The sequence below is a fragment of the Rhipicephalus microplus genome, chromosome 7 (assembly GCF_043290135.1).
Source record: "Rhipicephalus microplus isolate Deutch F79 chromosome 7, USDA_Rmic, whole genome shotgun sequence".
Taxonomy (NCBI): domain Eukaryota; kingdom Metazoa; phylum Arthropoda; class Arachnida; order Ixodida; family Ixodidae; genus Rhipicephalus; species Rhipicephalus microplus.
In genome coordinates, this window is record NC_134706.1 from 169,687,691 (window position 1) to 169,703,699 (window position 16,009).

Below are 16,009 nucleotides of genomic sequence, written 5' to 3' on the forward strand. Positions count from 1 at the left end.
CGTCGGCTACGTCCGGAGATAAGCAGGACACCAGATTATAGTACCTGGTCTGTTGGCTGGTGATTTGCCGTAGACGGAAGTGCGCCTCGACCTGCAGAAACCATGTGCTGGGGCTGTTGGGCTAAAATGGTGGCAGGTTGACATGTTGAATCGCAACGACTGCAGCACCGCTAGGTCTGGCGTCTTTTTGGGCGTCAGGACCGGTAGGAGTGGTGGCAGAGCCGGCGGGATCTATGCGGGATGATCGGGGATGTGTGTTCTTTATCGGGTCACCATTAACTGTCGGAGCTAACACGGGAAAGATGCAGCCCTGACAGCGTTCAGTTTTCGAACTGATTTTTTATTATCGCGCTGCACCCGCCGCGCGGCCCAAATGCCAACTTCTTCCTTGACGAGCAGCGCATTGAGGCGCTACAAATTAATCCCAGCCTTCCGGTCTAACCAAAGGCACAAAGCCCCCCCCCCCTTTATTGCTTTTTTTAAGGGGAGGGGGAGGAGTCGTTCATCACGACGCACAGTGTTTCTTTGCAAGCAATGTAGCTTGCTTCCCATCCCTACACTCCCTGCCTCTGCTATTGCACAAGTTACCTAGCGAATTTGTGTACGTATGTGCGTCCCCGCCCTAGTGTTTATATAATTTTCAGGTGGCCACCGTTCTCCCTTCCCGGCTCTGCCACGACAATGCGTATTTCATTTTGGTATTTGCAATGGGTCTAGCCCATTAATACCACAGTGCGCACGCACACTTCCTGGGAAGGTATATATGTACATGTGCATTGGGTTTCTTTATTTCAATGTGACCGGTTGTAATTGTAGGGATGTCAACACATAGTGCTGAAAATGTGCCACGTCTCGGTTTATTGGTATGCTTTCTTGTATATAAATGTACATAGGTAGTTTGTTGTATATATTGGTCAGACAATTTCGTGAATGTATGTAGATATACACAAAATGAATTCTAGAGTGCTGTACGAAGCGATATGCGACCTCGTGTATCTTGTGTTTTTTTCTTGTTTGAAGTTAATATTCTTCTCCTCAGACAGACAGACAGACAGACAGACAGACAGACAGACAGACAGGCAGGCAGGCAGGCAGGCAGGCAGGCAGGCAGGTAGGTAGGTAGGTAGGTAGGTAGGTAGGTAGGTAGGTAGGCAGGTAGGTAGGTAGGTAGGTCCCCAAGAAAGACTATCGTCTTTAAAAAGTACCGATAGCGTTCGAATACCTAGCAGCAGCCAAACTGAGAGGCAGACGAAACAAGCGATGACCACGACGCACGCCGGGCACGTCGTTATCGCACATGTGTTATGGCGTCTCCCTGCTGCTGCCCGTACTTCTTAATTGCCCTAGCTTTGCGTAGAAGCGGTGTCATACCCAATGAAGTGCAAACTGGGGGGCGACTATTGCTAGTTGAAACTTCATTGCCCTAAATTGTCATGAACACTGAGCGTGACAACGTTGCCTTCACGTCAACGCCGTGTGCAGTTCTCTCGCAGCCAATGCATGCCTGATATCATCCCCATCCCGACGATATGGCACCGTGCAATCGCAGATGATAAAGACGAATTCAGACTATAATCAGTCACAAAAACACGTAGACGTGTAATGCTCTAGAGAAGGTACTGTAGGAAATAACTAGTACGCGTGTTTAGTTGAAGCATTGAATGATGTTTTTTCCCCATCTTACGGCTGGCGTGAACCTGCGTAGATCATCTGATTTTGGTGTGAGTCACCACTCTTGTAAGTTTTAATGTTAATCTCTGCCAGAAATACGAAGATTAGAAAAATCCATGCACAACCTATCATTCCCATGCTTGCTGAAGCGTCATGCGTTGCAGCTCCCGTAGACACTATCGCCAGAGTTTTCCAAGTGTAAATTAAATAGTTGGCCCAGTATCTGCATGGTAATGTGCAAGTGTTGTCGAAAGACAGTAGTCTTGCGTGTGGAGAGAATTAACAAAACATTTGATGTTCTGCGCAAGAAATCGGTAAATGGTATTCTGAGGCGCTGCGTTAGAGTGCCTTCAGCGTGCAGCGAAGGTGAACGAGCGCATCAAGTCACTTCACACGTGAGACATGAGCGCTATATGGCAGTTTTCTTGAAAACGGAGCGCGTCATTCTGAGACGGGTGTGCGCGCCCGTCTCAGAGGTGATAAGGGGTAGAACGCAAGTTGACGGGCAGGTGCCACCATTGTGTCGTCTTAGCAAAGCGTTGGAAACTCGCCTTTTCGTGGAAGCGTTGCATGATCAGCGCAGCGTGATCAACGCTACGGTCCTTAGAACTACTTATGTATGCCTGTTCCAGTGAAAAAACGCACATACAGAATATGTACGTGTTGTAATGGTGCCTCTGATATGCACAATAATTGATCTTTATTTGACAATCGCACAAGTATGAACGCTGAATCTTGAACAGCATTGGTGGGGCGCTGCGGATGGGCGCGACCGCTTGGGGTATCGTCGGGTCACTCTGGTGCTTTTTAGGGTATAGTAAAGGGTGTACCAACAGACAAATGTACTTGCAGGCAGACAGATAGGCAGACATACAGACAAAAATGTTTGCGTCGAAGGTTCTCAAGAAAGACTTTTGTCTTTAAAAAAACTCTCCCCTTCATGTTATGTAAGGGGAATGTGTAAGGGGCCCCGTAAGCTTTCCTCAGCCCATAATTCATTCCGCCTGAGAATTTGGTGTTGTCAAGTTTGGAGACAACGTTACAAATGGCCACATACAAGTTAAAAATGCTTAATGTTTTTTTTGTACGGTACTCTTAATTTTTACTTTTTTTAAGGAACGCCCTTATATTCACTTACGTTGCTGCTTGCGGAGGAGAGCACCAAAGTGAAATATGTACAACCAGAGGTATACAATTCTCCTGCAACAATAAAGCTTGTGAAATCACATTATTAGGTATCTATATTTCGACGCGAGGGGATAATGTTGAAAAACAATATCCATAACTGGGTTAAACCAGTTGCCTAGGAGCTGCGAGTGCTTTCAAAATAACGTTCAGCGTTTGACAACAGCAACAAAGGTGTATTTAGAGACATTTTACAGTCGCGTAGAAATGTTGACGTTAGGGAACACATGTATCCGTTGGAAGCTGAACTAATTCACAACGTAGAATGGTTTACAGCTCTCGTTGTGAATTTGCGTAGAATCTATGCCATGGTGTTTCATGGTAGCAAGTTGAGCAACACTCAGAACGGCAGCCTCGTGGTCCACAAAGTCAGACGTGCCGAAGAGGACAGAGCGAGCCATCTGCCCAAAGGCAGTGTCGTAGTCCCTGATGTTCGTCTCATTCAGACCAACGCCGAACAGCGGGTCCTGCGGCACATATCCGCGGTGGTTGACCAAGGTGTGCAGAGCGTAGGCGTTGCGCCAGTCGGGGATGAAGTGAGGCAGATAGAGGTTAGGAAGACTGTGAGTGTGGAGACCGTCGTAGACACGGTGGAACAGGTGAGCTCGCTTGTACACGAACTGTACAGTGGGCACTTCTGCAGAATTGTAGTCCCACAACGACGCATTGAACCTGCATGCGTTGGTGGCAGTGCGAAGAAACTTCAATAAGCATGCTACTTTAAAACATATAGAATCACACAAATTCAGAATCACTATTTTGACGTGCGGACATCCGTTATTCTAAACTCGCAAACTATGAGATTGCCTATTGGCACAGTAAAAATAGAAGCGCGCCCATGTTTGCACAACGTTCTCACAGTTTTACGGGTATATTTCATGACGTGTTCCATTGAAATGACGGAATCACTCTAAAAAGAAGGGAAAGTACTTCTCTGTTGGATCGCGTCATGTATTTGTTTATTTATTCAATACAATACTGCTGGTCTGATCTTCAGACTTTAGACAGGAAAAGGTAGAAATGAAAAAAAAATGGTTACATTAAACGCATATGAGGCATTGCGGTGATAATAACAACAACAAAAGAAGAAGAGCACAACGAATTAGTACAAGCAAAGCAGTAAGATATATAATAACCAGTGAAAACATGAATCCATAAACATATGGAAGCAAAAGAGCGTCAGAGGTCAAGTAAAACTACGTCAGAGCTATGTCTTATGGACGTTCTGTCCTCGTCTGTTCGCAACTCTTTTCAAAGATATACACGCCAACTTTTTGTCCTCATCTGTTTATTGCTGTGTGTTTTGATTAGTTGTGCCCTCACGATGGTTTCTATTTCTCTGGGCAGTCGCGCTGCCCGAGTAGAGTGTAATGATCTACATTAGATAGTTTATCCAGTGCTGGGAATCAACGAAGGTACATGCAGCTTGGATAGTGTATAAATATGTTGGACGGTGATGAGCTTTCATCAGAGAAGGACGCGTGTTTTTGTTCTCCCGTCCTTACCCCGATCTTTGCTCCGCGCTAATAGCACGCAGCCTTTTCGAGGGCTTCATATGGCACCTCAATGAGGCAACCGGAAGAAAACGCCACAGCAGGATGCCGTCGTGGCAGCCTCGGCACCACCTTCAGGGCCAGCACAGCAGCAGCAGGCACAATCCAAGCCAGCACACTCCAAGAAAACCCAGCCGCAGAAAGTCAGCAGCCATCACACTGCCGCCCTCTCCCCGGCTTCAAGCAAAGTGAAGGTGCGGACCAGAGCTTCCTCGTCTTCTGCCACGGCCGTGGCTATCTGCGAGGGGCACCCCCTGGCAGCAACACCTCCTCATCTCGTTCTTCACTGCGGCCGCCGAGCAAACGGTGTCCGCCTCCAGTGAGTGCGGCGTTCGCTCAAGCATGCCTCCGTGTTCTGACGGTCCCCACATCGTTGGCGACCTTCCTCCTAATGAATGTGTGGCCACCACTGCTTTCAGCCCGTCAGAAAAAAGGCTAACTTCTTTGCTGCGTCGAGGGATGCGATCACCGCCTTCCTTTCGGGGTTTCCAGCCACCCAGCGAGTGCGGGTCAATTTCCGGCGCAACCTCGTTGCTGTCGGCACCCACCCTACTGCCGATCTCGTCGCCCTAATCCAGGTTCGGACGATTTGCGAGACCAAGGTTCGAGACAAACACCTCGACCTGAACACCTGTGTTGGCATGGTTTTTGCAATAGACCCAACGATTCCTTTCGAGGACCTCGCGGACAACATTGCTTCACCAGTGCCCATCATGTCCGGTGTACGCAGAGGCAGCTGCCTCACCCTCACGTTTGCTGGGACTACCGTCTCGCCGGATATCCTGCTTTGCAAGCAAAAGCGCCCTGTTCGACTATGTCAGCCCTGGCCCCTGCAGTGATCCCATTGTGGCCGCTTCGGTCACGCAACCGCCACCTACTCTCGAGATGAACGGTACCTGCGCTGCGGCATCAAGCACGCCCCAGCATCGTGGGCAGCTCACCCTCGCTGCATAAACTTTCGCGGAAAACATCCTGCAACCGAGCCGCGCAGTCCAGCCTGGCAGCTTCATCGCAGGGCCGCGGTCATCATGGCCTCAACCGACATGGAGGAAAGAGAAACTGAGGAGAGGCCCCATTTTATTCGAATGCATTGCGAGAAGTGTGGTGGAAGTGACGTTACTTTTATGGGGCAAACAAACCAGTATGGGTCAAACAAAACAGGAGACGCTCCGCGGCGTGCTCTTCGCTTCTGCGCGGACTTATAGCCCCGGCGTCAACTTAACGCTTACTGTATGGTTTGCATACAGTAAAATGTTGCGAGCAAATCTTTCCGAGACTGTTCGTGCGTGGCACGCCCGAGCTCGGCATGCAGAAGTAATTCGAGGAGTGTTTTTGTGCAACAGCACAGAGCACTGGTATGTGTCGTAACCAAAGTCATTCAGCCCCTACATCGTCGTATTCGAACTCACTCAGCAGTGACTTACGCGTTCTGCTCACCGTAAGGCCTTTTTTTTTCTTTGCTAGACTTCACAATTTGCGGGCCGATCAGCACTTTTTTGCTCATAAGTGGTAATGCACGATTTGGAGAGCTTGCTTTGTAGCTATTCCGTGCAACACCAGCCTAGTGATTGACGTACTTCACGTCGCTAAGAAGGCACCAATGTATTTTATACGTGATCGTGCAAGTAAAGTATGTAACTCCAGTGCGCACACAACTAACACGCAGCGGGCGCATACCGTACAATACATACACATTTGGTCCGATAACCAGAGAGGTATATTGTCCTTCCGTATGAACGACACAGCTACAAACGCGACACGATGCTTACAACACTAAAAATTAAAGTTCACGTGTGTTGTCAGTTGACACAATAAGTAAGAAACAAGGGAGCGTATAGCCGAGAGCTCCGCATGCAAATATTATGCATTATTGATCAATAGTGAAGCCAACATACGTGAACAGGCACATCCGGTGGCGCACTCGATTCGCACTGAGTGTACACTACAGCTGGGCATCGCACAGCTTTTCTAAAAAAACACGCAAAAGAACAGTCCTCGTGAATTGAATCACTGCCGGCAGAGAACATCTACCAGCTACCACTTCACCGGCGCCGCTTCCAAGGCCGCTGCTGCGGCTGCTCACCGGAAATCGCGAACTGTTTATTTACTTCTCCACTAGGAGGTAGTGCGGGTGTTTGCGATGTAGTGGCTTCACGAATATGATGTCATGACCTCTCCTATACTTTTCTTTCCTCCATGTCATTCGGTGGCACCGTGACTCACCGCCAAGCACTGAAGCACGCTAGGACCCCTGGCAGCAACGCCTCGATCATCAAGGAACGCTGCTTTCAAGATGCCCTCACTGGTACCGTCTACACGACCTCGTAGGCCACCCCTCGTCCCACAACGAGTGCGCCCGTCGTCCCCACTACAATGGCGACGGCCCCGCCCTCATACACAACTTAGCCGACCCCTACCGTCGTCCAAAAGCGCTCAACGGTGATGCAGACACCGCGTGCTTTTTCCCGACCGTCGGTCCCTGTCACTGTCCCCAGAAGCACGACGACTGAGCCCGCTACCTCGACCTCGCAGCGACCTGACACCAAAACCAGGAATGACATCTTGACTGGGCTTGCTTCGAGGCTTCAAAAGGCGCTCAGGGCCCTCGCAGTTGGCTTCCACGAGCGCAATTTATGTGTTGTGCCCCTGCTCGCCTTCGAGTTCATGGCTGAATGGTTTTGGCCTCTCCTTGGACAAACCAACTGCATTTCGTGAGTTCTTGTCTACGCCGTGTTTAAACGTGCACATCGCTGTACTCCCGGCCTTCTTGGTGGTAATCTCAGTCGACTGCGTGTGCCATACGGGTCTTCTTCTTGCTCGCGCGTGACTCACAGTTTAAATGCACTTTTTTCCGCTACCATTTTCTTTCCTCTTTTCTCCTCTCCCATGGATTCCAATTCCCCCATACCCTGCGCAGATCTGTGGAGGTGCCCTCGTTTGAGAGAGGCAGTAACGGAACTGTGCTTATTTTCTCCTTTTTTCTCTTTTCAAAGTCGATTCGTATAAATAAATTGCTACGATACTGAGGATGCGCGTGGAAGAAGAGGAGAACGAGGTTGGCACGAGCGGTGATCGGTCAGATCCCTGGACTCTCGCATTGATCATCTCCTGTAAATAAAGGCATCCATCGCACCGTAACAAGATTGGTGGAGGTGCGGGGTACAGCGGAGCGATCCAAGGCCAACGATCACGGAAGCGCTACCTCAAGAACTACGCCGAAGCCGCCGACTGGCTGGTCTACCACCGCTCTCTATGGATCCGATTGCTGACGGTGACACCACGCACTCTTCGTCTGGCACTGCGTGGCCCCGGCACATGGTACCACGAAGCTTCTCAGGGAGGGTCGGAGAAGACGTCGACGAATGGCTGAAACACTTCAACCGTGTGAGTAAATACAACTGTTGGGATGCGGCCTCCCGGTTGTCCAACGTCGGATTGTTTCTTCAAGGGACGGCGTTGGTGTGGTTTGAAAACATAATGACAATAATGACCTGGGAAGCGTTTGAGAAAGAAATAGCGAGCTGCTTCGGGGACCCATTGATGAAGAAGAAGCGCGCTGAGCAAACTTTGATACAGCGTGCTCAAGTCCCCGGTGAAACATGCACAACGTACATTGAAGAGATCCTGAAATTGCGCAAGTCTGTAGACCCACGCATGAAAGAAGATGACAAGGTAGGGCATCTTCTCAAAGGGGTTGCTGAGGATGTCTACAATTTTCTCATCGGCAAGGACACCTTGGCGTCTGTAGCGGACGTAATACAACACTGCCGCACGTTTGAGACACTGAAGGCTAGGCGCATCACTCCCAAATTTGGTAGACTTGCCAACGTCACCACCGTTGCAAGTGTCGACGTCCCTCCAACATCCCCCTGTGATCTTGCCTCAATGATCAGGCAAATCGTACGCGAAGAACTTGGACGACGTGATGCTGTCAACCCGCCGAGAGCACCTGCTATCAACACCTCCCCGCCATACGACGCAATGTGTGCTGCCGTTGATGCCACGCTATATGATGTGCCCCAATCAAGAGCACGAGAGCCCCCAACTGACAACTTACATCATCGCCGTGGTTTCCAGAACGCCGCCCGCCAACCACCTACAATGGTGTCTTCGTAGGACGATCATGGGCACATGGCGCCTCGTGGAAGGTTTGGCGACGTGCGTGAGGCCCCTGTGTGCTATAACTGCGGTTTCCGTGGACATGTGGCTCGATTCTGTGGTCAAAGGCGTCGCCCCCAGCAACGCTACTACGAGGGACCATCACCTTCTTCTCGACAAAACCGCTGGCGCGGTGGTATGCGTTCAATGCGGGACGCGTACGTTGGGGACGGCTTTCAGCAAACGACCCACAGTGATACACATGTAGGACGCAATTTCCACCGAAATTTACGCAACGACTCGCCTTCCTCCGTGCGAAGCTTGACGCCCCCCACAACACGCCGGTTCCGTTCCCCATCTCCTGGTCGACGCGTCACCTCCCCGCCTCCGGGAAACTAGGTGGTGCGGCCAATGGAGGTGAGGTCGCCGAACATTTGTCACTACATCCACCTATGCCTCCACCCGTTTTTATGACTCAAAATAGGGTCCCCGTGCTTATTGATGGACTTCCTACGATGGCTTTGATAGATACTGGAGCAGCTGTTTCAGTGATGAGTCTTAACTTCGAATTGCGGCTAGGACATAAAGTGATGTTTCCCTGGGACAGTTGTGCATCATTTCATGCAGTGAGCGGGGAGACATTGTGCCCGATCGGTGTGTGTGTTGTTAGTGTCACTTTGGGTGACAAGGTCTTCGAGGCTGAATTCGCCGTCCTGACCAGCTCCACCCATGACATCATCTTGGGCATCGATTTTCTACGCGAGTGCGGGGCTACTGTAGATTGCGGTGCTGGCGAGATTATGCTATCGGCATTTACTGACGATCCTAGGTGCTGTCAAGGATCTATCACCGTCATTGAGGATGTTGTCTTGCCACCAAACTCGATGAAGACCGTACGCGTTGACGCCTCTGCCTCGGACGCCGGAAAGTTTGATGTTCTTGTGGAGCCCATTCCTCTTAATTGCGCCAAGAAAAATGTGCTCATTCCACATTGTGTTCTGTCGATCAGTGATAGACGATCGGCCTTATGGGTGTCGAACTATTCAAATGAACCTGTTATGCTACCCGGCGGAATGCGACTCGCCCGCTTCGAACAAAATGCGACCAGTTTCATTGCATCTTTAAGTGACGAGAGAGTAGATCCTATTTGTGCAACGTACCATACAGAAGCCAACTTTCTGAGTATGGTAAACAAGTCGCTATCATCAGAAAAACGTCAAGCTTTGGTCGAAGTCCTTGCGAAGCACGCTACTATATTTGACTTTGCGCAGAAAGAAGAGCAAATAAGTGTACCCGAGTGGCGTACTCGTCGTGGGATTGACACAGGATCCGCTCACCCTATCCGGCAGAAACCATACCGTGTCTCATCTGCGGAGCGCAAGGTCATTACTCAACAGGTAAAAGAGATGTTAAATAAAAGGGTTATTCAAGAGTCGTGTAGCCCTTGGGCTGCCCCTGTGATTCTTGTCCGAAAGAAGGATGGTACATGGCGATTCTGCGTGGATTACAGACGGCTCAACTCTGTTACTAAAAAGGATGTCTACCCGCTTCCCAGGATTGATGATGTCATCGATTGTTTACATTCGGCATCGTACTTCTCATCCGTGGATTTGAGATCTGGTTATTGGCAAATCCCCATGCACCCGAATGACAAAGAGAAAACGGCCTTCATTACCCCAGATGGTCTATTTGAATTCAATGTAATGCAATTAGGCCTATGCAACGCTCCAGCCACGTTTGAGCGCTTCATGGACTCTGTGTTACGTGGACTAAAGTGGGACGTTTGTCTTTGCTACCTGGATGACATTATAATATTTGGCCGTGCATTCGATGAACACAACCATCGTCTAGACATTGTTCTCACCTGCCTTGAGAGAGCTAAGCTCACCCTGAACTCTAAGAAGTGTCACTTTGGCAGCCGTGAGACTCTCGTTCTCGGTCACTGGTGGACAAGCATGGCGTTCGACCCGACCCCCAGAAAGTCGCAGCAGTCAGCAGCTTCAAACAACCTCAGTCGGTACGAGAGTTGCGAAGCTTTTTGGGCCTATGCTCGTACTTCCATCGCTTCGTGCCCAGGTTCGCCGACCTCGCTTACCCTTTGACGTCCCTACTCAACAAGAACGCACCTTTTCGGTGGCCAGCGGAATGCGAGTCGTCTTTTTTGCAACTCAAGTTTGCTCTTACGTCAGGGACCGTACTTCGCCACTATGACCCATCTGCTGCCACAGAAGTTCATACCGACGCCAGTGGTGTAGGTATTGGCGCCGTCTTGGTCCAACGCCATGGAGCTGCTGATAACGTCGTTGCCTATGCCAGTCGCTGTTTAAGTAAGCCGGAGCGAAACTATACTGTCACAGAGCAGGAATGTCTCGCGGTCATATTCGCCGTGCACAAGTTTCGCCCTTATATCTATGGACGCCGATTCTCGATTGTCACGGACCACCATTCTTTATGTTGGCTCACTGGACTACGGGACCCATCTGGTCGTCTTGCTCGTTGGGCATTACGATTGCAAGAACACGACTTTGAAGTCTGTTACAAGAGTGGTCGTCGTCATGCCGACGCTGATTGCCTTTCACGACTTCCCCTTCCGACAACCGAGTGTGACGCTGACAACTTTGATGAATATTTGGCTGTAGCGGATACTCCGTTCCCCGACCTAACAACCTTACGAGCAGAGCAACGCAATGACAACAGTCTCGCTTCTTTCTTTATTTCCGGAACGAACGGTCAACGTGGTTTCGTCGTAAAGGATGGCGTTCTTTACAAAAAGAATTATTCCGGCGTAGGCCCTCGCCTACTTCTAGTTGTGCCTACAAGTCTTCGACAACACGTACTTCGAGCAATGCACGACGACCCAACATCTGGCCATATGGGTTTTTCTAGGACATTTTATCGCACGCAAGAACGCTTCTTCTGGCCGAAGATGCGTAAAAGTGTGACTGCATACGTTGCGAGCTGTGAGCAATGTCAACGCCACAAGCGTCCTACAACTCCGCCAGCCGGACTACTTCATCCCATAGCACCCCCGAGTTCACCATTTGACGTCGTAGGTGTCGACCTGCTCGGCCCTTTTCCGCGATCAACGAACGGCAACCGATGGATTATTGTAGGCGTTGACCACCTCACACGTTACGCCGAAACTGCGGCGATTCCTGCGGCAACGGCCACTCAAGTTTCACAGTTCATGCTGTCACACGTTATATTACGCCATGGATCCCCCCGTGTCATCATCAGTGATCGCGGGCGGCAATTTGTTGCCGATGTAGTTGAAGACCTCCTTCGTCTTGCTTCGTGCCATTTTTGTCACACTACCCCGTATCACCCGCAGGCTAATGGTTTGACGGAACGAACAAATAGGACTCTGGTCAACATGATTTCCATGTATGTTGATTATGGACACAAAACATGGGACGCGATTTTGCCTTTTATAACTTTCGCCTACAACACTGCACAGCACGAAACAACGAGATACAGTCCATTTTATCTGCTCTACGCACGCTAACCCCCCACAGCTCTTGACACTATTCTTCCTTTTTCCGAGACTGATCAACCTACTCTCGCCGAAACCATTTGCCGCGCAGAAGAGGCCCGGCACATCGCCCGTCTTCGAACTTTCGTCTCACAGAAACGCTCCAAAAACCGTTGCGACAGAAGTCACCGGCACGTATGGTTTGAGAAAGGAGATTTGGTGTGGCTTTGGACGCCGCTTCGCAAGCGTGGCCTCTGCCAAAAGTTTCTGGCCAACTACACCGGTCCGTTTTTTGTCTTGGAACGTCTAAGCGATGTCACGTACGTGATATCTCAGCTGTTGTCAACTGGCCGCCGCTCAAGCAAGACCAACTTCGTTCATGTTGCCCGTCTAAAAAGCTATCATCATCGCAAGGAAGCCTAACTCGCCCGGTGGGCATCGTCTGCAAAGGGGGAATCGCTACGATACTGAGGATGCGCGTGGAAGAAGAGGAGAACGAGGTTGGCACGAGCGGTGGTCGGTCAGATCCCTGGGCTCTCGCATTGATCATCTCCTGTAAATAAAGGCATCCATCGCACCGTAACAATATTATATCTTGGTGCTCGGCTGCTCACCTTAAGGTCACGAGTTTGTTCCCAGCCTCGGCGGTCAGAATTAGACGAAGGCGAAATAATTGAGGCCGATGTCAGTGCACGTTTAAGAACACCAGATGACCAACATTTCTGGAGCCCTTCGCTAGCGCCTCTCATAATCATAAGGTGGTTGTGGGACGTAAAATCCCACATAATATTTATATTGCTAGCATCTTGTATCTGTATCTTGAATATAACTATCATCATCCGTACCTCAGGGCGCGGCCTTATAACCCCTTCTATTATTATTATTCAAAGCAAAGCAGGCAGTGATGCCCCCCTGAACGAAAACATCGTGGTTGTTTTCAATCGCCGAGCTAAGAAGGATGTCATCGTTAAGAAAGCAAGGAGAACTCGATTCACAGCTGAGGAACTGGGATTCAAAACTAAACAGTCTGTTTTCGTAAATGAGCACCTTTGTCCCCAACTGAAAAAATTCTTGGTTTGACGATTGCTCGGAAACGGGAAATGAACTGGCGCTTCGCGTGGACAAGTGGTGGCAAAATATTTGCGCGTGAAACGGAAACATCTCATGCAGTTCAAATCACATGTGAAGCCGACTTGCACAAGATGCACGCTGCCACTTCAAGCAGCCGCGGGGCATCTAGCATGCCGTAGGCTTATCTGATTAGCGCTTTTCGTTTTTTCAGCGCGACCTTTTTTTTTCTTTTTTTCCTTTTGTTAAGATGGCGATATTACCACGTGATGTCAATATACCTTACACTAGTGTATATTGCAGTATCATGCACTTAAATGCTCGCTCAGCTCGCAACAAGCACGATGATATAACTACGTTTTTCGACGAATTCTTGTTTAAATTCGACATCATCATGATTTCTGAAACTTGGTACACGTGCAATGACGAGGTATTATGCTTGCCAACGTATAAATCGTTCTTTCTAGACAGGCCCTTTCGTCGAGGGGGAGGTGTGATGCTACTAATTGCTGACCATTTAGTTTGCAGCCTTCTCTCAGACTTTTCAGCGATTACACCAGACTATGAGGCATTATCACTAGCATGTCACAAGTATGTATATGTGGTAGTTTATCGTCCACCTGACGGAAAAACAAAAGCGTTTTTTCAATTTCTTGAAAATCTGCTTACGTATGCGTGCACTAACAAGTTGCACATTATCATAGGGGGTGACTGCAACATAAACCTTTCACAGCAAACTGAAACGTCTGGTAACTTTCAACTACTACTTGATTCCTTTGCGCGTGCTAATATTATTACTGAACCTACACGTCTCACTTCAGATACTGAAAGCCTTATCCACTTATTACAAATGGCATAAGTGATTCAACCGTATCTGGAACTGTTATTGCCGATATTAGTGATCACTACCCTATATACATGTTTCAATATCGCAACGAGTATCTTAATCGTGCAAAAGTATCAACTGCAGTATCATACAAAATACAGGAAATTAGTAACAAAACATTAGACACCTTTAGGCGTGAAATTGCGCAGATTTGTTGGGATCCTGTCTATAAATCAGTTAACGCTAATGAGGCGTATGAAATATTCATGTGCCTGTTAAGAAAAACTTACCATAAGTGTTTTAAATATAAAACTGTCGAAACCGCAAAGAAAGGTCGGAAACAATGGATCACGCGAGAATGTCTGGAAATGATTAAGCAGGAAAATCTAATGTACGCGAAATTCGTGAAAATAAGACACCATAACGATCTTTCTGAATTCAAGCGGTAGAGAAATTTTGTAACGAAGCACCTGAGAAAATCTAAGGATGCGTACTATGAAGCTCTCTTTAAGAGGGTTAGCACTCGTGGCGACGTGGTTTGGCGAGAAATAAATAAGTTTCTAAATAGAAGTTGCTCCCGAGACAACGCGCTTGAGTTATACATAGATAACAAGATAGTAAAAGGTCAAGAACTTGCTAATAAATTTAACGTGTACTTCACAACGCTGGTGTCCTCTGATTTATCAAACCCTTCTCGTGCCTGTAATAATGATTACAGGGACTTTCTACGTGTGCCAAACATGAACACTGCATAATTTTTAAACACAACTCCTGAAGAAGTATTGTCTGTATTTATGTCACTAAAAAACACTACTGCTCGGGACATAGATGACCTACAAATTAAGCCTATTAAAGCAGCACTTGATCTTTTGTTACCTGTTTTTACCCATCTGTTTAATATCTGCTTATCTACGGGAGTTTTCCCAGAAAGAATGAAGCATGCGAGAGTTAGTGTCTTATACAAATCTGGTGACTGAAATATCTTTTCTAATTATCGTCCGATCTCCATACTTCCTGTTATATCTAAAGGGCTAGAGAAAATTATATATCAACGCGTCATGTCTTTTTGTGAAAAGTACTCTATATTATCACCGCATCAATTGGGCTTCCGACGGGGCATGTCCACGGAACTGGCTCTCCTCACACAAAAAGAACTCATACTTTACTCATTTGAAAAAAAAGACTGTTAACACTGGGTGTTTTTGTTGACTATTCCAAAGCTTTCGATAGAATCAACCACGAAGTACTCTATGCGAAATTGCGTCATTATGGTTTTCGGGGAACCCCACTTGACTTTGTGAAATCTTATTTTTCACAAAGAAAGCAATCTGTAGTTATAAATGACAGCCAATCCTCCCTACTAACCATAACGTCAGGTGTACCTGAGGGCAGCATATTAAGGCCCATACTGTTTAATATTTATATAAACGACATAACAAGTGTCAGCAAATATGTGGACTTTATAACTTATGCAGATGACAATAGTATACTTTTTCATGGTAATGATTTAGGTAAGCTTGCAGACTCAGCCAACAACATTCTTAACGACATCTTTATATAGAGTACTGCAAATTATTTATTGATCAACACAAAAAAATCCAAAGCTGTGGTATTCGCACCGGTTCAGAAGGCTGTCTGTCGTGGTTTGGATATATATCTCGGGCCCGAAAAAATAGAGGTTGTCAAAGAAGTTTCATCATTAGGAGTAATTTTTAATGAAAATCTTATTTGGGACGAACACGTTTATAAATTAACTAGAGATATAGCTAGGACGTGGGGTGCTCTCTCTAAATTTCGACAGATACTTCCAGTAAACAATAAACTTTTACTCTATAATACGTTGTTTTCATCTCACATAAACTATTGTAGTCTAGTGTGGGCAGATACATCTAAAGCAAATCAGAACAAAATATTTTTACTGCAGGAAAAGCGGTTCGTCATATTGCAAACGTACCATACGACGCACATACAAGTCATTTATTAAGAGAATATAAGATTTTACCCATCGATCACATACGCAGCTTCAACCTTATTATGAAATACAAACAAAGCTTGCTATCAAACAACGCTTGTTTTCTTAAACTGTGTAACCTCAGAAAAAATACGCAATCCTATTATGACATTCGGAAAAGGCCT

At 47.7% G+C, this 16,009-nt stretch overlaps 1 long non-coding RNA gene and 1 pseudogene across 1 annotated transcript in view; one reads left to right on the plus strand and one right to left on the minus strand.

Annotated features, from left to right (window-relative positions):
• Positions 1–1,345: 1,345 nt before the first annotated feature.
• LOC142767976 (U4 spliceosomal RNA) lies at positions 1,346–1,430 on the plus strand (annotated as a pseudogene).
• Positions 1,431–2,569: 1,139 nt separating this feature from the next.
• LOC142767128 (uncharacterized) overlaps positions 2,570–16,009 on the minus strand; it is an 88,235-nt gene continuing 74,795 nt past the window's right edge. Inside the window, exon 2 of the long non-coding RNA XR_012884770.1 lies at positions 2,570–3,528. This is a non-coding gene — a long non-coding RNA (uncharacterized LOC142767128). The remainder of the gene's footprint in view (positions 3,529–16,009) is intronic.